The sequence below is a fragment of the Dendrobates tinctorius genome, unplaced genomic scaffold (genome assembly GCF_039654945.1).
Source record: "Dendrobates tinctorius isolate UK_male_01 unplaced genomic scaffold, ASM3965494v1 ptg000250l, whole genome shotgun sequence".
Classification (NCBI taxonomy): domain Eukaryota; kingdom Metazoa; phylum Chordata; class Amphibia; order Anura; family Dendrobatidae; genus Dendrobates; species Dendrobates tinctorius.
This window is the reverse complement of record NW_027361917.1, coordinates 25,547,471-25,571,730: the sequence shown is the minus strand read 5'-3', so window position 1 is coordinate 25,571,730 and position 24,260 is coordinate 25,547,471. Positions and strand designations below refer to the sequence as shown.

The window sequence follows — 24,260 nt, the reverse complement described above, 5'->3', positions numbered from 1 at the left end:
ATAATGACTGCGTTGGGCGGGAGGTCGGAACTATGTGATATGTTTTTTTAGTATTGCACATTACCCAGTAAGGGAAAATTGCGCAGTAGCATTTATCATGTTCCAGCTCCATTTTGCTAGAGGATAAAAAACATTTGGCTCCATCAAAATGGCAGCAGCGGCTCCTGCGCAGTAGCATCTATCTGTAATCTTTCTGTAAACTCTAATTTATGGAGGCCTTGGATTAGGAAACCCTCTTAGCATTTCTGCACCTCAACCCCTAATACAGTATTAAGAAGAGGTTGGCCACTACTTTATTATTGATCGCCTATCCTTATGACAGATCATAAATACGTGATCAGTGAGGGTGCGACACCCAGCACCCCCCGTCGATGAGTTGTTACTGGCGGTGGTGGTCAGAAGTTCTCGGATACTGCCAGAACACAGCACCTCTTTAAAAACTGTAGATCAACCCCCGATTCATCTGTATAGGGGGTGGATCAGTAGAACCTGGCCATGTCCACTATAGACATGACAGAGCTGCTGTATTCCAGCATCATCTGAGAATTTCCTTCTGCCAGTATCAGCGGTAACAGTTGATTGGTGGAGGTGCTGGGTGTCGCACCCTCACCGATCAGATATATATAATAATTATAATAATAATAATTTTATTTCTATAGTGCCAACATATTTCGCAGCACTTTACATTATAGAGGGGACTTCTACAGACAATAGACATTACAGCATAGCAATAAACACATAGATCAAAACAGATATCAATAGGAATGAGGACCCTGCTCACAAGCTTTCAATCTACAAGGGAAAAGGGGAGACACAAAAGGTGGATGGTAACAATTGCTTTTATTGTTTTTATTGTTTGGACCATCCCTAGTGTAAGAATCGGGTGTTCCTGTTGCTGCATGAACCAGTTAACAGTCTAGATATGTAACAGTACAGACACAGAGGGCTATTAAATGCAAAAAGCATGTGAGAACATGATGCAAGGAACCTGGATATGGTAAAAAATTTTGAAATGAGCCACACAGGAATATTTAGGTTAGTGCATTGAGGCGATAGGCCAGTCTGAACAATTGCATTTTTAAGGCACGCTTAAAACTGTGGGGATTAATCATATTACCCTGGGTAGTGCATTCCAAAGAATTGGCGTGGCACATGAAAAGACTTGGAGACGGGAGTGGGAGGTTCTGATTAATGAGGATGTTAACCTCAGGTCATTAGCAGGACGGAGGGCACGGGTAGGGTGGTAGGCTGAGACTAGGAAGGAGATGTAGGGTTGTGCTGAGCCATGGAGGGCTTTGTGGGTGAGAGTAATAAGTTTATACTGAATTCTGGAGTGGATGGGGACCAGTGTAAGGACTGGGCCAAGGTAGAGGCATCGGTATAGCGATTGGTGAGGAATATGATCCTGGCTGCAGCATTCAGGACGGATTGGAGAGGGGAGAATTTGGTAAGAGGGAGACTGATTAGTAGAGAGTTACAATAGTTCAGACGAGAATGAATAAGAGAAACAGTAAGAGTTTTTGCAGAGTCGAAAGTAAGAAAGGGTCGAATTCTAGAAATGTTTTTGAGGTGCAGATAACAAGAACGAGGCAGTGATCGGATGTGGGGGCTGAATGAAAGCTTGGAGTCAAGTATGACCCCAAGACAGCGGGCATGTTGCTGGGGAGTAATGATGGAACCACACACGGAAATGGCAATGTCGGGCACAGGTAGGTTGGTAGAGGGAGGAAACACAAGGAGCTCAGTTTTTGACAGGTTCAGATTCAGATAGAGGGAGGGCATGATGTTAGAGACAGTGGTAAGACGATCACTGGTGTTTTCCAAAAGGGCAGGAGATATCAGGAGAAGAAGTGTATAATTGAGTGTCATCAGCATAGAGATGGTACTGGAACCCAAATCTCTTGATTGCTTGACCAACCAGTATTCAAACAGAAGAGGAGGGGACCTAGAACCGATCCTTGAGGAGCCCCAACAGTAAGGGGAAGATGAAAGGAGGTGGAGCCAGCAAAAGATACAGTAAAGGAGCAGTCAGAGAGATAGGAGGAGAACCAACAGAGAATGGTGTCCTTGAGGCCAATGAAACAGAGCATAGGCAGGAGGAGCTGATGATCTACAGTGTCGAATGCTGCGGAGAGAGCCATGAGAATTAGCATGGAGTAGTGACCATTAGATTTAACTGTTAGAAGATCATTTGAGACTTTAGTGAGGGCAGTTTCAGTAGAGTGTAGAGAGCGGAAACCGGATTGTAGAGGGTCGAGGAGAGAGTTATCTGAGAGATAACGGATAAGACGGGTGTGGACCAGGCGTTCCAGGAGTTTAGAGATGAAGGGAAAATTAGAGCCAGGTCTATAGTTAGCGGCTCAGTTTTGGTCGAGGGATAGTTTTTTAAGTAGTGGATGTATGATGGCATTCTTAAATGAGGAAGGAAAGATACCGGAAGAGAGAGAGAGGTTAAATATTTTAGTTAGGTGAGTGGTGACAGCAGGGGAAAGGGACTGGAGGAGACGTGATGGAATGGGGTCACTGGTGCAAGTAGTAGGGCGAGAAGATGCAAGGAGCCTGATTACTTCTTCTTCTGTGACTGGTTCAAAATCAGAGAGTGAGCTAGATGCAGTGGGAGAGGGAGGATAGTGCATGGTATGAGGGGATTGGGAGATAATTTCCTGTTGGATATGGTCAATTTTTTCTTTGAAATAATTAGCCAGATCGTCAGCATGGAGATCCGTGGTTGGGGCCTGCACTCTTGGGTTAAGTAGGGAATGAAAAGTGTCAAAGAGACGTTTCGGGTTATTGGACAGTGAGGTGATGAGGGTGTTGAAATAGGTTTGTTTTGAGAGGTGAAGGGCAGTGTTATATGTTTTTAAGCATAAACTTATAATGGATGAAATCTTCGGATAGATTGGATTTTCTCCACAGATGTTCGGCGCACCTGGAGCACCGTTGTAAGAAACGTGTTTGCAGCGTGTGCACACGTCTGTGCCTAGCTGATCTATGTATAGGAGGTGCAATTTCATCCAGGGCATTTTGAAGTGTTTCATTGTAATGCTTCAGTGCAGAATCAGGACATGAGAGGGAGGAGATGGGGGCCAACGATGACTGCAAATTTGTCATAAGATTCTGGGTGTTAATGGCCTGTATGTTTCTAAAAGTGTAGAAAGTGGGGGTGACCTGGGTGGGATGGAAGTTCTTGATAGAAGGTTGTGGCCAGAGAGCGGGAGAGGGGAGTTTGTGAAATCATCCACTGAGCAATGACGGGAGAAGACCAAGTCGAGGGAGTTTTCGTCTTCATGCGTTGGAGAGTTAGTATGCTGCGAGAGGCCAAAAAAGGAGGTTAGAGATAAAAGGTGAGAAGCAGATGGTGAGAGAGGAAGGGCAATGGGAATGTTGAAGTCTCCCATGATGAGGGTGGGGATGTCACAGGAGAGATAGTGTGGAAGCCAGGTGGCACAGTGATCCAGGAACTGATGGGAGGGGCCCGGAGGACGATACACCACCGCCACTCGCATGGAGAAGGGGACATAGAGTCTGACAGCATGTACCTCGAAAGAAGGGAAGAAAAGTGACTGTACTTGAGGGATAACCTGAAAGGTACATGTGGGTGATAGGAGCAGACCAACGCCTCCATCTGCTCTGTTGTCCGGTCGTGGGTTATGAGAGAAGTGTAGTCCACCATATAAAAGAGCAGCAGCGGTGGTATCTGCCTGCTGGATCCAGGTTTCAGTAAGGGCCAGAAGGTTAAGAGAATCAGAAAGGAAGAAGTCATGGATGAAGGAGAGTTTATTACACACTGAGTGAGAATTCCAAAGGGCACAATTGAAAGAGATAGAAGGCATGCAGGGAATATTAATAAGATTAGAGGGGTTTCTGAGTGTAGCAGTTGAGGGGTTTGACTTGCAACAATATGAGGGGCCGGGGTTGGGAGAGATCTCTCCTGCTACTAGGAGAAAGAGGATAGAAAGAGTGAGCAGATGGTTAAGTGATTTGTGAGAGTGTCTCGTGTGTTGGATGGTGCGAGAGAATGGATCTGTGCTGTGTAGCAATGTGAAAAGAGCATGAGTGCTATACATAGGAGAGGAAAGGACAGAGGGGCCGATATGGATGGAGTGATATGAGCTAATGCAAGGGCGGTGGATGTGAGTGAATATAGCAGCCAGGATATAAATTATACATATATTATATGGTATATATTTGTGGTAATCCAAATGAACAGGGAATAGATTTATTAATTTGTCTTACCTGTCTCCTACACTGTCTAACTGCCATGTTATAACTGCCCGTACTTTGATACATGTACTTCGATTACATGTGCCTAAATACCCCCCTGCATAAATGCATCCCCAGCCTAGGTCTGAATATATAGCAGGCCAGGTCTAAGATCTCGCTTTTTTTGTTTTTTGTTTTTTTTCTCTCCTCACTCGTTAGCAATCAATCAAACTAACTTAAGACAGCAGGACACAATAAATGTATTAAGCAGATAAACAAATGTCCAGGCATACAGTTGTGGCCAAAAGTATTTACACCCCTGCAATTTTGTCAGATAATACTCAGCTTCTTCATGAAAATGATTGCAAACACAAATTCTTTGGTATTATTATCTTCATTTAATTTGTCTTAAATGAAAAAACACAAAAGAGAATGAAGCAAAAAGCAAAACATTGATCATTTCACACAAAACTCCAAAAATGGGCCAGACAAAAGTATTGGCACCCTCAGCCTAATACTTGGTTGCACAACCTTTAGCCAAAATAACTGCGACCAACTGCTTCCGGTAACCATCAATGAGTTTCTTACAATGCTCTGCTGGAATTTTAGACCATTCTTCTTTGGCAAATTTCTCCAGGTCCCTGAAATTAGAAGGGTGCCTTCTCCAAACTGCCATTTTTAGATTTCTCCACAGGTGTCCTATAGGATTCAGGTCTGGATTCATTGCTGGCCACCTTAGAAGTCTCCAGTGCTTTCTCTCAAGCCATTTTCTAGTGCTTTTTGAAGTGTGTTTTGGGTCATTGTCCTGCTGGAAGACCCATGACCTCTGAGGGAGACCCAGCTTTCTCACACTGGGCCCTACATTATGCTGCAAAATTTGTTGGTAGTCTTTAGACTTCATAATGCCATGCACACGGTCAAGCAGTCCAGTGCCAGAGGCAGCAAAGCAACCCCAAAACATCAGGGAACCTCCGCCATGTTTGACTGTAGGGACCGTGTTTTTTTCTTTGAATGCCTCTTTTTTTCTCCTGTAAACTCTATGTTGATGCCTTTGCCCAAAAAGCTCTACTTTTGTCTCATCTGACCAGAGAACATCCTTCCAAAACATTTTAGGCTGTGACGGCCAGGAAGGTTACATCCGAGAGTGGACCCTCTGGGTCGCGGGGCTGGAGCTCCCGGAGGCGAGCGCCCCAGGTGGTACTGACCCCTATACAGGGGCCGTTAGGGGCAGACCCTCGGAAGACAGATGCCGCGACTGCTAGAACCAAGAGGGGCGGCTCAAAGGACTGAGTGAAAGGTACAGGACGGAGGAAAGAATGCAGAACGGGGTAGGAAGTGCAGGTCAAGGTATAGAACGGAGACACAGAGTACAAGACTAGGCACTGGAGTACTGGACAGAGACGCGGGGTATAGGACTGGGCACTGGAGTACTGGATGGAGACACGGAGTACAGGACTGGGTACTGGAGTACAGGACAGAGATACGGAGTACAGGACTGGGCACTGGGGTACAGGATGGAGACACGGAGTACAAGACAGGGCACTGGAGTACAGGATGGAGACACGGCGTACAAGACAGGGCACTGGAGTACAGGACGGAGATACAGAGTACAGGACAGGACACTGGAGTACGGAACTGGGAGTGAGCACCAGACTGAAACAAGGCAGGAATAGCAGGAAGGTTACAGGAAGGCTCCTGCAACCCGGCCAGAACACCGCAGGCAAGGCACACGATAATCAGGCGTCTCCACAATCTTGGAGACGCCTGATATAGCCTGTGCACAGTTCTCATTGGTGGCCTCACAGCTCTGGACGGGCGCTGCAGGGTTAAGGAACCCTCAGAGTGCGCGCCCGCACCCTAGAGCGAGCGCATGTGGCCCGCAGGCGCCAGGAGGACGGGAGTGAGGAAGAGGCGGAACCAGCGCGGCGGGGAGAGGACGGGTGAGTGCTGGCAGCGGCGGGCCCCGCCGCTGCTGGAGCGGCGGCGGCTACCGCCGCTGCCGTGGCATAGGCTTTTTCAGGTAAGTTTTGGCAAACTCCAGCCTGGCTTTTTTATGTCTCGGGGAAGAAGTGGGGTTTTCCTGGGTCTCCTACCATACAGTCCCTTTTCATTCAGACGCCGACGGATAGTACGGGTTCACACTGTTGTATCCTCGGACTACAGGGCAGCTTGAACTTGTTTGGATGTTAGTCAAGGTTCTTTATCCAACATCCGCACAATCTTGCGTTGAAATCTCTTGCCAATTTTTCTTTTCCGTCCACATCTAGGGAGGTTAGCCACAGTGCCATGGGCTTTAAACTTCTTGATGACACTGCGCACGGTAGACACAGGAACATTCAGGTCTTTGGAGATGGACTTTTAGCCTTGAGATTGCTCATGCTTCCTCACAATTTGTTTTCTCAAGTCCTCAGACAGTTCTTTGGTCTTCTTTCTTTCCTCCATGCTCAATGTGGTACACACAAGTACACAGGACAGAGGTTGAGTCAACTTTAACCATGTCAACTGGCTGCAAGTGTGATTTAGTTATTGCCAACACTTGTTAGGTGCCACAGGTAAGTTACAGGTGCTGTTAATTACACAAATTAGAGAAGCATCACATGATTTTTCGTACAGTGCCAATACTTTTGTCCACCCTCTTTTTTATGTTTGGTGTGGAATTAAATCCAATTTGGCTTTAGGACAATTCTTTTTGTGTTTTTTCATTTAAGACAAATTAAATGAAGATAATAATACCAAAGAATTTGTGTTTGCAATCATTTTCAGGAAGAAACTGAGTATTATCTGACAAAATTGCAGGGGTGTCAATACTTTTGGCCACAACTGTACATGGATCATAAACCACTTTGAAAAGTTACTGGACCTCATAGCATAAGGGGACAAGCAGAGTAAGTTGAAATAACTATATACCAATGTGGCGCCCCCAGGTGTATGTTCGCCACAGTGGGATTACCTTCCTCCTAGGGAGTGTGATGTCATGCTTGGAAGCAATGAAAGGGTCTCTCTATCAGGTAAATTTGACACACAGCACAGTTCCCACTCAGGGCCAGCAGAGGGAGCTCTGAACCAAACTGCTGAGGAGCTGCTCTCTGTGACCAGAAAGGGAAGTTAGTGGACTTTGTGTTAAGAAGGCAAAGAATGTAGACATGGAGAGAGGAGCTGGAGGATTGAGCAGAATTCAGGCTCATTTCTAGCTGTAGCGCATGGTCCGGAGTCCGAGGTTGTATGGATGCTGATGATCCTGCAGCAAAAAACGGAGGAACAAGAGGCTGTAAATGCTCAACTTGCAGCAACTTGTGTGAGCCAGAAGAAAAAGGAGGCTACGGCTGCCTGCCATACGAGGGGAGTTCTAAAGAGAGCAAGCAAGGGGAACTTCAGTGTAACACAAAACTGCAAGTACCTCAGATAAGCGCTAGTAAGGAGACTACACAACCCATCTGCATAGAGAGATTCCTAAGTTGCTTCGAGGCTAATCAACTCCTGTTCCATCTGTAATCTGGATCCTGGACTGCACTTACAAAGCAAAGTAAAGGTAAAGGAAACTGCACCCTGTTGTGTCATTGCTTTCTTCCTGCAACCCCTTCAGCACTGCTACATCTCTGTGCCTAACACTGCACCCTCTTCCTCAACACCTATTACTACTGCCCTGGGACTACAGCTCTACCTTTGGGGAGCTATTACATTTTGCTGCCTTATACCATCTGTCCCAGAGGATCTGCCTGCAGCGTCGGCTTAACCCCTTCATTGCCGAGCACCACAGGTGACGTCACGTATCATCCACCTATAAACTTTATTCAACTACGTTTCACCCCTTTTGTATGGACACCCAGGGCCACGGACCGGGTCACCGCCACCGTGACACATCCCTCTGTGACACTGGCCAGGTACCGAGTAACCCCACTGCCCTGGCGGGCGATCCATTTTGGCATCACAAACAGGATTTACGAAGCCCGGTGCCACCGTGTCCTGTGTGCCAGAGACTGCATTGTGTGTTATAGACTTATTGTGCAATTGCCGCCATTACCCCGCCACTTGGCGAGCGCGGGAAGCCAAAGGGGTGGGCCGTCATGGTCGGAGCCTGCCAGAGAGCGCGAAAAGTGAGGTGCTGCGCGGGAAGAGACCAGAGGGCGGAAAGTGAGGAGCAGAGGCCTGCAGTCCCGGCATCCCCCGAACATCCAACCTGCGGAGCCGCGACCGGTAAGCCAGCGCAACACAGGGCCTGGCCAACGTTAACTAGGGGGGAAGAGAATGTCTGAGGCAAGAGAAGATGCAGTGGTGAATGCCACCGCACCCCCCACAACGCCACAAGATGCAGGAGCAAGCGCAGCTGCGGCTCCAATGGCACCGCAGAATCCAGCGGCCAGCACTTCCTCCAGAGCACCGCAAGAACCAGCGCCCACCGCAGCAGTCCCCATAATGCCGCTGTCCATGCCCTATATACTGGGAGCGGCCTGGTTACCGCAGTACTCAGGGGAGTCACATACCCTGAGTGAATTCAAAAAGAGACTGTGCAGTTTGTTTGAGGTGTATCCTCTGTCTGAAAGCCTTAAAGTGAACATCCTTATTGGGCAGCTAACTGGTGCAGCGCAAAGAGAAGTAATGTCCTGGCAGGACACTGATAAAGAGACTGTTAATAAGATTCTGGCTAAGCTAAGAAGCACCTTTGACACTGCAGCTGAAATAAAAATGAGATTCTTTGGATGTAAGCAAAGAGTGCAGGACAGTATACGGGACTATGTTCTTAACCTGCAGGAGGCACAGCGAGCCATAAAGCAGATTGACCCAGACAGTGTGAAAGATGGAGACAGACTGTTAAAGGAGCAATTTGTTGAGGGACTCCTGTCCAGTACTCACAGAGCACAGCTGGGCATCATAGCCCTACAAAACCCTGATCTAGACTTTGCAGACTTTAAAGACAGGGCTATCCGGGTGCTGCATGAACCAAATGTCAGCCGGCCAGCGTCCCCTAGGCTCCCAGCAGTTACACATCACCAAGAGGCAGCATCTTTCCCTCAGAGCCCTGTGGAGGCTGACGCACAGACTCTGGATAATGATCCATCTACCGAACTGCGCCTTCAGGTCCAAGAGCTGACCAAAGATATGGCTGCACTTGCCAAAACTGTGCAGTCCACACAGGTGTCTTCAAAGGAGAAGATCCAGCTGGCCTCCAGTCCAGAGGATGTCCCGTGGCTACGGAAGAAGAGGATCCCGCCACTCCGAGGGAGAGACAACGATCGCTATGACCAGGACGGACGTCCCATTTGTCGTCACTGCTGCAAGGCAGGCCACATCGCAAGATTCTGTTATTTAAACGAGCAACCCCTGGGGCAGAGGGCCAACCCCCAGGAGTAGGACCACAAGGCCCAAAGAACTGGCGAGCCAAGTATGTTGGAGGACGACCGGTCCTCCCAGTGGTGATTGACGGCATCCCCATGAATGCTTTGCTGGACACTGGCTCTCAGGTGACAACTATGCCATATATCCTTTACAAAGGGTATTGGGCTGACTCTGAACTTACTCGCGCGGCCCAAGTGATGAGCTGACAGTAGTTGCCAGTAATGGTCAGTCTTTGCCGCAAGTAGGATGTAAAGAGATTACCATTAAAGTGGGGCGAGTGGAGTTAAAATCTCAAGGTCTGACAGTTGTAGACATTGATCGACAAGAATGTAACCCAATGATGACCTTAGGTGCTAATGTGATTGAAAATTGTCATGCCGAGGTTATTGTTTTGTTGCAACAGGTAGCCGAGACTGCTGGTTCCAGTGAACAACGAGTCCTGCAGAAGGAGATCAAGGCCCTTATGCAAAGACAGCAGGTAGAACTGTCTGGCAGAGAAATTGGCAGCATCAGAGTGAGTGATTCTTTCCCCATTGCGATACCCCCCAGATGTGAAATGTTAATTTGGTGTCGGGCAGCCATAGACCTCAGAGGAAAAGATTACCAAGCATTGGTAGAGCCAGTGTACTCTGATAGCCGGCCCACTGTCCTGACAGCCAGATGGGGTAGTTGATGTCCGCAAACGGAGTGTACCTGTACGCCTCTTGAATTGTGGGGAAGAGGAGGCCACAATACCTCGGTATGCCACAGTTGCTAAGCTGTTTACTGTCAGTAACAATGCAATACAGGCAGCAGAGCCCTTGGTCTCATCCGACCAGGCAGGGGACAATGGCTCTGTAAAGCAGCTGGAGGAGTGGTGTCAGCAGCTGCATGTGGGAACTGACTCCACCCCTTCATACCAAAAGAATGGGGTTTACCAAGTGGCTCAGGAGTATGAGAGGGTATACAGCAAACACCCCCTAGACTTTGGGAAGGCAAAAGGGGTTCAACACCATATCCCCACTGGAGATCATCCACCCATTAAAGAAAGGTACCGGCCTATACCCCCAACACAATATCAATGTGCCAAAGGTATGTTGCGGGAAATGAAGGAAGCTGGGGTGATCAGAGATAGTTGTAGCCCCTGGGCAGCCCCAATAGTCTTTGTGAAAAAGAAAGATGGTACCATGAGAATGTGTGTTGATTGCAGAAAAATTAACAGCATTACACATAAGGATGCCTACCCATTACCCAGAATTGAAGATTCATTAGCTGCACTTAAAACTGCTAACTATTTTTCCACCTTAGATCTCACTAGTGGGTATTGGCAGGTTCCCGTGGCAGAGGCAGACAAGGAGAAAACAGCGTTTACTACACCAATGGGTCTCTGCGAGTTCAACTACATGCCGTTCGGGCTCTGCACCGGCCCAGGGACATTTCAAAAGGCTAATGGAATGCTGTTTTGGACACAAGAACTTCGAGACAGTTCTGTTGTACCTTGATGATGCCATTGTTTTCTCCAAGACTTATGAAGACCATCTGGAGCACCTGGCTGAGGTGTTTGAAGCCTTGTCCAACTTTGGCCTGAAAGTGAAGCCATCCAAATGCCACCTCCTGAAGCAGTACCTCGGTCATGTAGTGAGTGCAGAAGGTGTGGCACCAGATCCTGACAAAGTCACTGTCATCCGGGACTGGCAGAAGTCCAGTAACCTCCATGAGGTACGTCAATTCCTCGGGTTGGTAGGCTCCTACCAAAGGTTCATCAAAGGTTTCACTGAGATAGCCACACCTATGCAAAATCTTCTGGTGGGCCAGCCCAAGAAAGCCAGGAAGAAGAGTCCTACATTTGAATGGAATGAGGAACTGGAGAGGTCCTTCACTCGACTGAAAATGGCTCTCACAGGAGATGAAGTTCTGGCCTACCCAGATTATAACCAACCATTTGTTCTGTATACTGATGCCAGCAACGTGGGACTGGGAGCAGTACTGTCACAGGTACAGAATGGCAAAGAAAGAGTGATCTCCTACGCCAGCAGGAAGCTTCGTCCCACTGAAAGAAACCATGACAACTACAGTTCCTTCAAACTGGAGTTCCTCGCCATAGTCTGGGCTGTGACTGAACGATTCAAGCATTACCTATCTTCAGCCAAGTTTACCATCTTCACGGACAACAACCCATTGACTCACTTGGAAACTGCAAAAGTAGGTGCACTGGAGCAGCGATGGATGGCCCGGCTGTCTAACTATGAATTTACCATCAAGTACCGAGCGGGGCACAAGAATGCCAATGCTGATGCGCTGTCCAGAATGCCCAATCTGCCAGATGCAGGAGAAGACCCTGAGGCACTCGAAGAAATAGAGTTACCTGCCTTCCACCGGCCAATTGCGGCCCAACGTGCCCAAGGAGTGAGAAGCAGACGATCTATCGTGAAAGCGGCCACCCTAAATCCATTGCCTCATCATGACTAGGCAGAAACGCAGGATAGCGACCCCACAGTCTGCCTGGTAAAGGAGCTACTGTCACAAGCTGACTCACGCCCAGGTCCAGATGCTCCTCAAGAAACCCAGCAGTTGTGGAAGGAAAGAGGCAGGCTGTTCATCTATGAGCGAAAGCTGTGTCGGAGGAGTATCAATGCCCGCACTCATGAGCTGGTCTGGCAGGTGATAGTCCCAAAGAGGGAGGCATCGATGGTCTTAGAAGCATACAACAATGGAGCTGGACACTTTGGATGGAAGAAGTTGGAGGCCTTGCTCCGAGAGAGATTCTACTGGGCTGGTATGAGGAAGGCCATTGAAAATTGGTGCTGGGAGTGTGGACAATGTAACCTGTGCAGAAAGGACCGTAACAGCCAGCGAGCTCCTTTGCAGCCAATAATAACTAAACAGCCACTCAAGTTGGTAGCCCTGGACCATGTGAAGCTGGTCCCAAGCCTTTCAGGCTACGTTTATGCTCTTACCATCGTTGACCACTACTCGAGATTCCTGGTAGTCGTGCCTGTCAAGGATCAAACAGCCAGGATGGCAGCCAGAGCATTCCAACAGCACTTTTGTCGACCACACGGATATCCCGAGCGAGTGCTTTCAGATCAAGGTCCAGCCTTTGAGGCAGAAGTGTTCCAGGAATTCTGTAACTTGTACGGTTGCAAGAAGATCAGGACAACACCATACCATCCATAGACCAATGGCAAGTGTGAAAAGATGAATCAAGTGGTGATCGATCTGCTGAAGACCTTGCCTTTGGAAAAGAGGAATCTGTGGCCAGAGAAGTTGCCAGATCTGGTAGACCTCTACAATCACATTCCTGTGAATTTCACCAACTGCACACCAGCCTACCTAATGAGAGCGAGGCCTGGCAAGCTGCCTATTGATTTGGATATGGGAGTCCGGACACCTGAGGTGACATCACCAGATGCTGACTGGGACACAGAGAGGCAGCAGTAATACCGAAGAGTACAAGTGTGTGTAGAAAAGAGTCTAGCTCAGGCGAGACAAAAACAGGAAAAGAACTACAATCAACATGCACCTGCAGTTCCTTTGTCACCAGGAGAACAAGTCCTAAAGGGGAAAAGGAGGATGCATAAATTGGATGACCAATGGGAGGCTGAACCCTACACCGTCCTACCATCAAACTTTGACAACACCAAAGTGTGCCTTATCAGTAAGGATGGAAGAGAAACCTCATCAGCAGTGTTGAGGGATTATCTGAAACTGTGCCCTGATCAGCTAAAGGACAGGATGGAAGAGCAAAACAACCTTCAGCCCATATCGGAAGAAAAAGAAAAGGTCAACACTGTACTCGGAGAATTCCCTGCAAATTGGACTAGAGCGAATCAGGCCATAGTGGTGCCAGTTTTGACATTTCCCAAACTGGTAGTGCAAGAAGAAGTGACTCAAGACCACCCTGAAAGTCAGCAAGTACAGGCACCGGATGCCACACCAGCAGTGGAGCAAGAGAATCCTCGCCCTGCCAGTGGTGAATCTGTCATGCCCTCGGTGAGTAGAAGTGGTCCTAGGAAATCTACGCAGAACCACCAGTAGTGTAGCCAGTATAGCACGCACTACACCAGTAGTAGTTAACACAAGGCATCCAGTAAGGTCCCCAACAACACCAGTGCCTCGAAGGTCTGTCCGTAGTACCCAAGGTATACCACCCATAAGGTTTCATATATAAATAAGTTATGTAAATGGTAAAATGTAAATATGCAACTTTTCAAGCTTATGTGCCTACAGAGACTCTGTAAGAATCTTTTGAGCAATCTCAGTTTGTTTTTGATGGACAATTGGGCCACAGGACTATGTGTGGCCAAAACTATCCTTGTATATAGTTACCAACGGCTCAGGAATTGGACCATGGACATTGATGCATGGACTAATCGTCACAAGGACTATTTTGAGCATTGGTTTTTGTAATTTTTCATTTTTTAAATCTTGCAACCATTACAATTGTTCATTTGCTTAATATGTTCACGTTTTCTCAGTCCGGGAGTACTGAATTGCACTAGGGGGGAATATTGCGCCTCCAGGAGTATGGTCGCCACAGTGGCATTACCTTCCTCTTAGGGAGTGTGATGTCATGCTTGGAAGCAATGAAAGGGTATCTCTATCAGGTAAATTTGACACACAGCACAGTTCCCACTCCAGGCCAGCAGAGGGAGCTCTGAACCAAACTGCTGAGGAGCTGCTCTCTGTGGCCAGGAAAGGGAAGTTAGTGGAGTTCGTGTTAAGAAGGCAAAGAGTGGGGATGAGCTTGAGACAAGGCCTGTCTACCAGGTGCTCCTGCTGAAGCTAAAGGATTATAAAGAGGGAAGTGACCCCTTGGCTATAAATTGAACACCAATAGTGTCCGGAACCCATCCTGCTCCTCCAGAAGCTTAAAATTGTACAAGAGGGAAAAGTGGCTGCCTGGATTTGAGAGCTGGCCAAGTCCCAGGTGCCAGTGAAAAGAGGACAGACGCCATCTTCATACAGTGAGCTGCTGTGGAGGAAAGACATTCAGAGTCACAGAGGTACCGTTTGAGGAGACTGTTGGACACTTTCCCTCCCCTCCCCATCCCTGTTGAGTGGCCACACTTCCCCCTCACTAGTTGTCTGAGAGACTCGGGCACTGGAGCAGTGAACAGGAGACTCTGCCGCCTGACTCCGTCACATTGCACCCCTCCCCCGCCTCCTCACATGTGCTGACAGCCACTGGCCGGCAGCACTCATTACATACCTCTGCTGGGGAGTGTGGTGAATTCTTCTCCTGCTCCTGACATCCCTGGCTGCAGGCCTGCCTGTCACCGGGATCTGAAGCTACCTGAGCGAGACCCGGGAACATTGGTGACATTCTGGACTCTTTTTCCAGCCCCTGGCCGGCGCCATATTGCAGGGAAAGGCAACGCTGGGGGCTGAAGCTGGGAGCACAGCACAAACCGGCTCTGAGATAAAATCGCACCCAGAGTTGTGGCTGAAGAGAGGGGGAGACGGGAAGGAGGGTGAGAAAATATATAATAAAAATGTAATTCACTGAAGACATCAAAAAACAGGGTCTGGGTCTGAAGGAGAGGAGGAGGAGAAGGAAGGAAGGGAGAGAAACAGGAGAGGCCATAAAGGCGAAGGAGATTGGGGAGGAAAGGGGACACTATGTCCTGAAGAGTTAACCCTCGTTTTTTTTTTCCTCTGAGTGTTTTTCTTCTCAGACTAGAGGTCCCAGGAAAGCAGAAATAAAGATTCAAGACACGCTCTTTAGAATCAGACTCATTGCTGAGATAATAGTGACACCAAGTGGTCACTTTGAAGATTAGCATCCATCTATCTCAAAATAAAGGACAAACTTAACTACTTGCGCATCCTTTAAAAATGTGACTACCTTCATGAAAATTTATACGGGGGAATGTGAATGACGCTAAAATAGCTACCCAATATTGCTGAATTTCAACATCTAAAGATGGTCAGGATTGGTAGGTCCACATCAGTTTCTTCTGGATCTAAAGTTTCTCTAACTCAAGTAGATATGAATAAATTCCTTAATAAAAAACAAACTAAATCCACCGCGACTAAATCCAAACCTCTAGTGCCCATGGATCAGTACTCTCAAGGCGACTCTGAATCAGATATAGTAAGCGATATGGAGGACAATGGTAGCATGGGAGACCTACCTGTCTCTAGATCCTTCATAAAGAGGATACTTACTAAATCTCTTGAACTGGTGGTCAAAGACTTATCCGTCATTAATAGAGTTGAGCGATACCGTCCGATACTTCAAAGTATCGTATCGGATGGTATCGGCCGATCTTTAAAAAAAGTATCGGTATCGCCGATTCCGATACCGGAAGTCCCATTCAAGTCTATGGGACTTCCGGTATCGGAATAAGAAAAACCCTTTCCTGCCCTTGTACAGCCTCTCTGGGGTCTGTACGGGCCTTTCGGGGGGCTGTGCCGGCCTGCCAGGGGGTCTGTGCAGGCTCCGGTGGTCTGTGCCGGCCTGCCGGTGGTCTGTGCAGGCTCCGGGGGGCTGTGCCGGCCTGCCGGGGGGCTGTGCCGGCCTGCCGGGGGGCTGTGCAGGCTCCGGGGGGCTGTGCCGGCCTGCCGGGGGGCTGTGCCGGCCTGCCGGGGGGCTGTGCAGGCTCCGGGGGGCTGTGCCGGCCTGCCGGGGGGCTGTGCCGGCCTGCCGGTGGTCTGTGCAGGCTCCGGGGGTCTGTGCAGGCATCGTCCGATGGGACTACAAGTCCCATCGGGCGATGCCTGCTACCATGACAGTGATTGACACATTAGCCAATGATGGGACAGTAGTAGTCCCATCATCCGGCTAATGTGTTAAATGTAAAAAAAAAAAAAAAAAAAAAAATTACATGCTACATACATACAACATGCATACTACATACATGCTACATTCATACTACATACTACATACATGCTACATTCATACTACATAAATACTACATGCAACATACATACTACATATATACTACATGCATGCTACATACATACTGCATGCTACATACATACCACATATATACTACATACATACTACATGCATGCTACATGCTACATACATAACACATATATACTACATGCATGCTACATACATACTACATGCTACATACTACATATATACTACATGCATGCTACATACTACATGCTACATACATACTACATGCATGCTACATACATACTACATACATACTACATATATACTACATGCATGCTACATACATACTACATGCTACATACATACTACATGCTACATACTACATATATACTACATGCATGCTACATACATACTACATACATACTACATATATACTACATGCATGCTACATACTACATGCTACATACATACTACATATATACTACATTCATACTACATACTACATATATACTACATACATACTACATACATACTACATGCATGCTACATACATACCACATACATACTACATGCTACATACATACCACATATATACTACATACATACAATACATTCATACAATACATACATAGACATACAGTACATATAACATAGAGTAACATACTTACCAATACTTGTCACATTGTTCCCCGAAGCCATTGTCTATTCCGGGATAAATATTAACATAACAAACCACAAAAATACTCACCCACGATCCGAAGCAGTCCACGAGTGTGTCCCACGACGATCTTGGGTAGAGAACTGCAGCATCAGATGATGCTGCCGTTCTCTACGGGCTGCAGGAATCCAATGACGGAAGGTAGGTATCCTTCCGCACTGTATTCCTCCGCCACTTAAAAAAAAAAAAGTCCCTAGTCTCACTTTATGCCATTGCTGTGTGGGAAATTCCCACACAGCAATGGCATAAAGTGAGACTAGGGACTTTTTTTTTTTAAGTGGCGGAGGAATACAGTGCGGAAGGATACCTACCTTCCGTCATTGGATTCCTGCAGCCCGTAGAGAACGGCAGCATCATCTGATGCTGCAGTTCTCTACCCAAGATCGTCGTGGGACACACTCGTGGACTGCTTCGGATCGTGGGTGAGTATTTTTGTGGTTTGTTATGTTAATATTTATCCCGGAATAGACAATGGCTTCGGGGAACAATGTGACAAGTATTGGTAAGTATGTTACTCTATGTTATATGTACTGTATGTCTATGTATGTATTGTATGAATGTATTGTATGTATGTAGTATATATGTGGTATGTATGTAGCATGTAGTATGTATGTGGCATGCATGTAGCATGCATGTAGTATGTATGTAGTATGTATGTAGTATGTATGTAGTATATATGTAGTATGTAGTATGAATGTAGTATATATGTAGTATGTATGTAGCATGTAGTATGTAGCATGCATGTAGTATATATGTAGTATGTATGTAGTATGTATGTAGCATGCATGTAGTATATATGTAGTATGTAGCATGTAGTATGTATGTAGCATGTAGTATGTATGTAGCATGCATGTAGTATATATGTAGTATGTATGTAGTATGTATGTAGCATGCATGTAGTATGTATGTAGTATGTATGTAGCATGCAGTATGTAGCATGTATGTAGTATGTATGTAGTATGTATGTATGTAGTATGTATGTAGCATGCAGTATGTATGTAGCATGTATGTAGTATGTATGTAGTATGTATGTAGTATATATGTAGTATGTATGTAGTATGTATGTAGTATGTATGTAGTATGTATGTAGCATGCAGTATGTATGTAGCATGTATGTAGTATGTATGTAGTATATATGTAGCATGCATGTAGTATGTATGTAGCATGCATGTAGTATTTTTTTTTTTTTTTTTTTTTTTTTTAACATTTAACACATTAGCCGGATGATGGGACTACTACTGTCCCATCATTGGCTAATGTGTCAATCACTGTCATGGTAGCAGGCATCGCCCGATGGGACTTGTAGTCCCATCGGACGATGCTTGCACAGACCCCCGGACATCAGCACAGCCCCCCGGCAGGCCGGCACAGCCCCCCGGCAGGCCGGTACAGACCCCCACAGGGTGCACAGACCACCGGCAGGCCGGCACAGCCCCCCGGCAGGCCGGTACAGACCCCGGGCAGTCCACACAGCCCCCCGGCAGGCCGGCACAGCCCCCCGGCAGGCCGGCAGAGACCCCCGGAAGGCCCGAAATGACGGCGCATCATGATGCGCACACACCGCGCATCATGATGACGTCAGGCCGTCAATCAACTGAACTTCCGATTCCGATGCCGAATTCCGATATTGAAAAAATATCGGAAGTCGGTATCGGAATTCCGATACAGCAAGTATCGGCCGATACCCGATACTTGCGGTATCGGAATGCTCAACACTAGTCATTAAGCAAGAAATCTCACAAATAGGCCACAGGGTGGACACGCTCGAGGCATCCAATTTAACCATAATCCAGCAAACCAATGAGGCTATAGCTTGCTCACAGAGCCAAGGAGAACATATCAACCAAATATATTCTATCCTTGAGGATCATGAGAATAGAGAAAGAAGGAATAACTTGCGGATAAAGGGCATCCTTGAATCAGTAGCGGCTGAAGCGCTGTCTGTGTAGTGTCGGTGGTGGGGTGCCGAGCTGGGGGGGGGGGTGGTCCTACTTTTGTACCGCGCAGAGATGATAACAGAGACTCGATGATGCAGATTCTGGGTGCAACAGGTCCAAGTTTATTTCATTACTTGCCGTCCGCCTGACGGCCTCCGCAGCACACCGCACGTTTCTTCACTTATCGGCCCTCCGTTTCCAGAGCCGTTTACACACCGTACTTTTACAATAGGGACGTACATATGCGTACTGTCCCTCCTTCACTTGTTCGACGCTCCTGACAGGTCCGCCACTGTGGCCGCCCTAGGCCCAATAACCAACAGCGCTTTCACTGGTCAGTCGTCGTGTCAAATACGGTATATGGCACTCACTGCCTCGTCTCTTCTGCGGTATCTTTCTGTCAGGACCACCCCCTGACGTTTCCTCTCCTCAGTCCCCTTGGTCGGATTCTCCTCAGGGCACACAGACTGGCGAAGTCCTCCTGTCACCTGGGCTCCCCCTGGGGACTGGAATCTTCTGGAACCCTCCCTCAGAATTTATAACTTCCCCGGTTCCTTGAAACTGTCACTAACTGTCACCACACCCCCCATGACCAACGGTTTCTAAAGCCCTAAGCTGCTGTAAAGTCCTTTGCTCACACTCCACCCTGCCATCTAATGGTCATCCCAAGGTACTGCACGTCCACTACACTTTTCTAGTTGTTTCCCCACTGTAATCACTGTCTCCTACCTACACTGTGCAAACCTATCTTTCTTCACTCTGACTAGTCCGTCCGTCCGTCAGGTCACCTTCCCTACACTCCCCCTTCCTTTGTCCATTGTCGTCCTCGACAATCGTCATCCCTGCCTTCGTCGTTCTGAATCTACACCTACATTCTGTTGTCGGACCAGAAGTTGAGCCAAACCCACTATCTGCGGGGGCCGAACCATACTGGGAGCACTATGCTCTGAGCAGCCTACTGCTACTCACCAGCGCGCACGCCACATGACAACGTCTTTCAAATTGGGCAAGGTACACCCGTATTCTCTCTACGGTGTGTATCTTTCCCCTACTCTCCCCTACTGTTACCTTTCACTATCCGGTACGCCATGATCGAGGCCACTCACCTACCAGATCATTGCCGGCGCCCGCCTTTCCTTCTTCAGGGGTGTCCGTGGTGTCGGGGACCTGACCTAGGACGGCTGTCTTTCTCACATCTTCCCATTCATTTTCCTTCTTTCAATTACATGTCATGGTCGGCGTCCCGGTCTCCCAGACCTCAACTCTTAGATCCCTACCGGATCTCACACTTTCCTTTGGTCCCGCAGACCTTCCCTTACCCGGACCTGTTGCATTTTACTTTGCATATTATACATCAAACAACTTTATAATAGCACAAGTACCCATTTTTTTATAATTTTTTTTTTTTTTCCATTTTCTCTTACTTTTAAAACCAAAATATAACATAACATTGCATTTCCTCTTTCTTCCTCCCCCCCTTCCTTGGACCTGGACACTCCTCCACTTTTCCGTATCCCCGTTCTGTCAGGTAAACATATTTTCGTATATAAAGAACATAGAAAGAAGAAAGAAAGAGAGAGAAAATAGTTGCATCAGTTAAACAACAACAAAACTTTTTTCTAAATGCAACTGTCCTTATAATCTGCACAACGGTGCATCGAACTCCTGACAGTCTATACCACTCTCAATGGACAGAGGTGAGGGCTCCACGGGGATACTGAGGGTGTCCATTCAAGTCCTCTTCTTTTCCATGACGGCCTCTCCTTGAGTGTGGAGCAGGTTCCACACTTCCTGCTCCCGGGCCTTTTTCTTCCTGATCACCTCCGCTTCCCACACGGAGGGAACAGCACGGGCCCTGGAGTCCGGTGGGCGGGACTCCGCTGAAAAAGACCGCAAGACAGAAACGGCCGAAGATTTCTGCGGCCCAGCAGCTGCTGGGGTCAGGTGGCAAATGGGGACAACCGGGTCCTCGGGGGCTGGAATCACAGGGCCCGCTAAGTTGGCCGCAGCCGACTCCAGCAGCGGCATAACCGCGGCCTCAGGACAGGCCGCATCCACTACTTCCAACGGAGTCGGAGTAACGGCCGATTTCAACAATGCAGCTGCTATTAGCAGGGAAAGCGCAGCAGCATCTTCTTTAGGTGAGCTCTGCACTGGTGACTCCGGGCGGGGTAGTTCGGGGACATGAGCGGGGGCCTCGCTCAGCTCTGCATACACCACGGGGCCTGTGGCAACCAGGCCTTCCGGTGCGCAGGGGGCCGCGTGCTGCAGCAGAATGGTGGGGGCCGCTTGCGGAGGCACTGGTAGGGCCGGGGGTACTCTCACCTTCCCCGGCGCTGCGGCCTCCGTTTCATCATCACGCAGTTTCCCCCGCAGCCTCCGTTCCTTGCTCCACTGTCCTGCGGGCCTTCCCTCCGGACTCGGGGGCTCCGCTGAGAAGTCCTCTGCTGGTATTGGTGGCAGCCGTTCTCGCTGACTCCCCTCAGGCTCCGCTCCCCGGCTCAGCATCCCGCTGCCTGCCCGTAAATCTGAAGATGACTTCTGTTGCAGCTCCATCTCTCGCCGCCATTGCCACTCTAGGCGGCCGATGCCCCGACACCCGCAGCATCTCATACCGTTGGTTGGGCAGCACTCGAATGGCGTCAGACAGCCGCAGCCAAGTTTTTCTTTTGTGCCACTCCCTCTGTGAGGTGGGGTGTCGGCAGGCCTCTCCACCCACCTGTCAGGGTCCAATATAGGGAAGCGTCGATCTCCAGGCACATACTGCTTCTTTTTGGGGTACGTTGGAGGGGGTCCCAGTCCATTCTGAACAACTGCAAACACCCGGACCTCTCCTCTGCGCTGAAGCAATACCGTCATACTGCACAGTACCTGGTACCGCCCCGGATCCTCTGCTGGCCACACAGATCCGACACAGCGCTCCCAATTCATATTCCACAGGTAAGTCATTTGTAATCCACAGGTGTTTATAATCCATGCAGCATAGTCCAAGTCCTTTTCCATTACTTGAGGCAGGTCTGCCGCAGAAGATGAGGTATTAGCGGCGGCCATCCTGCCGACTACGCCAAATGTAGTGTCGGTGGTGGGGTGCCGAGCTGGGGGGGGGGGTGGTCCTACTTTTGTACCGCGCAGAGATGATAACAGAGACTCGATGAGGCAGATTCTGGGTGCAACAGGTCCAAGTTTATTTCATTACTTGCCGTCCGCCTGACGGCCTCCGCAGCACACCGCACGTTTCTTCACTTATCGGCCCTCCGTTTCCAGAGCCGTTTACACACCGTACTTTTACAATAGGGACGTACATATGCGTACTGTCCCTCCTTCACTTGTTCGACGCTCCTGACAGGTCCGCCACTGTGGCCGCCCTAGGCCCAATAACCAACAGCGCTTTCACTGGTCAGTCGTCGTGTCAAATACGGTATATGGCACTCACTGCCTCGTCTCTTCTGCGGTATCTTTCTGTCAGGACCACCCCCTGACGTTTCCTCTCCTCAGTCCCCTTGGTCGGATTCTCCTCAGGGCACACAGACTGGCGAAGTCCTCCTGTCACCTGGGCTCCCCCTGGGGACTGGAATCTTCTGGAACCCTCCCTCAGAATTTATAACTTCCCCGGTTCCTTGAAACTGTCACTAACTGTCACCACGCCCCCCATGACCAACGGTTTCTAAAGCCCTAAGCTGCTGTAAAGTCCTTTGCTCACACTCCACCCTGCCATCTAATGGTCATCCCAAGGTACTGCACGTCCACTACACTTTTCTAGTTGTTTCCCCACTGTAATCACTGTCTCCTACCTACACTGTGCAAACCTATCTTTCTTCACTCTGACTAGTCCGTCCGTCCGTCAGGTCACCTTCCCTACACTCCCCCTTCCTTTGTCCATTGTCGTCCTCGACAATCGTCATCCCTGCCTTCGTCGTTCTGAATCTACACCTACATTCTGTTGTCGGACCAGAAGTTGAGCCAAACCCACTATCTGCGGGGGCCGAACCATACTGGGAGCACTATGCTCTGAGCAGCCTACTGCTACTGACCAGCGCGCACGCCACATGACAACGTCTTTCAAATTGGGCAAGGTACACCCGTATTCTCTCTACGGCGTGTATCTTTCCCCTACTCTCCCCTACTGTTACCTTTCACTATCCGGTACGCCATGATCGAGGCCACTCACCTACCAGATCATTGCCGGCGCCCGCCTTTCCTTCTTCAGGGGTGTCCGTGGTGTCGGGGACCTGACCTAGGACGGCTGTCTTTCTCACATCTTCCCATTCATTTTCCTTCTTTCAATTACATGTCATGGTCGGCGTCCCGGTCTCCCAGACCTCAACTCTTAGATCCCTACCGGATCTCACACTTTCCTTTGGTCCCGCAGACCTTCCCTTACCCGGACCTGTTGCATTTTACTTTGCATATTATACATCAAACAACTTTATAATAGCACAAGTACCCATTTTTTTATAATTTTTTTTTTTTTTCCATTTTCTCTTACTTTTAAAACCAAAATATAACATAACATTGCATTTCCTCTTTCTTCCTCCCCCCCTTCCTTGGACCTGGACACTCCTCCACTTTTCCGTATCCCCGTTCTGTCAGGTAAACATATTTTCGTATATAAAGAACATAGAAAGAAGAAAGAAAGAGAGAGAAAATAGTTGCATCAGTTAAACAACAACAAAACTTTTTTCTAAATGCAACTGTCCTTATAATCTGCACAACGGTGCATCGAACTCCTGGACAGAGGTGAGGGCTCCACGGGGATACTGAGGGTGTCCATTCAAGTCCTCTTCTTTTCCATGACGGCCTCTCCTTGAGTGTGGAGCAGGTTCCACACTTCCTGCTCCCGGGCCTTTTTCTTCCTGATCACCTCCGCTTCCCACACGGAGGGAACAGCACGGGCCCTGGAGTCCGGTGGGCGGGACTCCGCTGAAAAAGACCGCAAGACAGAAACGGCCGAAGATTTCTGCGGCCCAGCAGCTGCTGGGGTCAGGTGGCAAATGGGGACAACCGGGTCCTCGGGGGCTGGAATCACAGGGCCCGCTAAGTTGGCCGCAGCCGACTCCAGCAGCGGCATAACCGCGGCCTCAGGACAGGCCGCATCCACTACTTCCAACGGAGTCGGAGTAACGGCCGATTTCAACAATGCAGCTGCTATTAGCAGGGAAAGCGCAGCAGCATCTTCTTTAGGTGAGCTCTGCACTGGTGACTCCGGGCGGGGTAGTTCGGGGACATGAGCGGGGGCCTC

At 48.6% G+C, this 24,260-nt stretch overlaps 1 protein-coding gene across 9 annotated transcripts in view; it reads left to right on the top strand.

The window, feature by feature from the left end:
- ARHGEF33 (Rho guanine nucleotide exchange factor 33) overlaps window positions 1-24,260 on the top strand; it is a 165,919-nt gene that overhangs the window by 58,345 nt on the left and 83,314 nt on the right. Inside the window, exon 1 of one of the 9 annotated variants that reach the window (XM_073557550.1) lies at window positions 14,241-14,522. The exons of 7 other annotated variants lie outside the window; for them this stretch is intronic. The gene's annotated coding sequence lies outside the window, so the exon portion shown is untranslated. Of the gene's footprint in view, window positions 1-14,240; window positions 14,523-24,260 lie in introns of those variants that run through there. One more of the 9 variants, XM_073557551.1, reaches the window with a different exon arrangement.